Genomic DNA, 800 nt, shown 5'->3' with positions numbered 1-800 from the left:
CAACAACAACAACAACAACAACAACAACAACAAATCTTTAAGGAAGTAGATCGCCCTATCTTCTTTCCCCAGAGCGGCTGGTGGGTTTGAACAGCTGACCTTCTTGTTAGCAGCAAAATGCCTTATCCACCACATGGCCAGAGCTCCTTATGTTCTAAGAAAGTGTGATATAAATCTCTACCTTTCTCAAGTCACTCACAGCAATCCTAGGTGGGTCCAATGAAAAAGAGGGAAAGACTTTTTAAAATAGAAGCTTCCCAGAAATTTTGCGGATAATTATTTTCTATCGTTGGTTTATTTTAAATCAACTAGTATTTGCAGGGCACCTTCTAAGTGCATGCAAATGTTAGGCACAGTGGAGTGATACAAGTCCAATTTTCCTGGATGTTCAAAGTGTTGCCTTCTCAGAGGCACAGCTCCTAGTCTGGGAGCTCCCTGCTCAACTCGCCAGGGTCCGTGCGGCGGGTGCATTGAGCGAGAATGGTCCACGTTCTCAGATTTGTCGTTGCCGGCCCTGTCCAGTCCTCCGCGAAGCCAGCTGAGGTTGGCCAAGCGGGGCCCCTGCCCGGGCGCCCTCTGACGGCCGCGCACGGAAGCTACGGCATAGCGGGGAGCTGGAGAAGCGAAGGGGGAGGGATGCGGGAGGAGGAGGAGCGGGCAGGGGAGGAGAGGAAAAAGTTGCGCTGGGAAGTTTGGAAAGTTGGGAAGTGGCTGCTGCGGGCTTCGCCTCCCTCCGCGCGTGTGTGAGGGAGCGAGCGAGAGAGCGAAAGAGCTGCGAGCGAGCGCCTGCCATGCCCATC

Source organism: Orycteropus afer, unplaced genomic scaffold, assembly GCF_000298275.1.
Source record: "Orycteropus afer afer isolate SDZICR_OR568_19922 unplaced genomic scaffold, OryAfe1.0 scaffold00169, whole genome shotgun sequence".
Lineage (NCBI taxonomy): Eukaryota > Metazoa > Chordata > Mammalia > Tubulidentata > Orycteropodidae > Orycteropus > Orycteropus afer.
The sequence above is the reverse complement of the archived record's forward strand: the minus strand, read 5'-3'. Positions refer to the sequence as shown.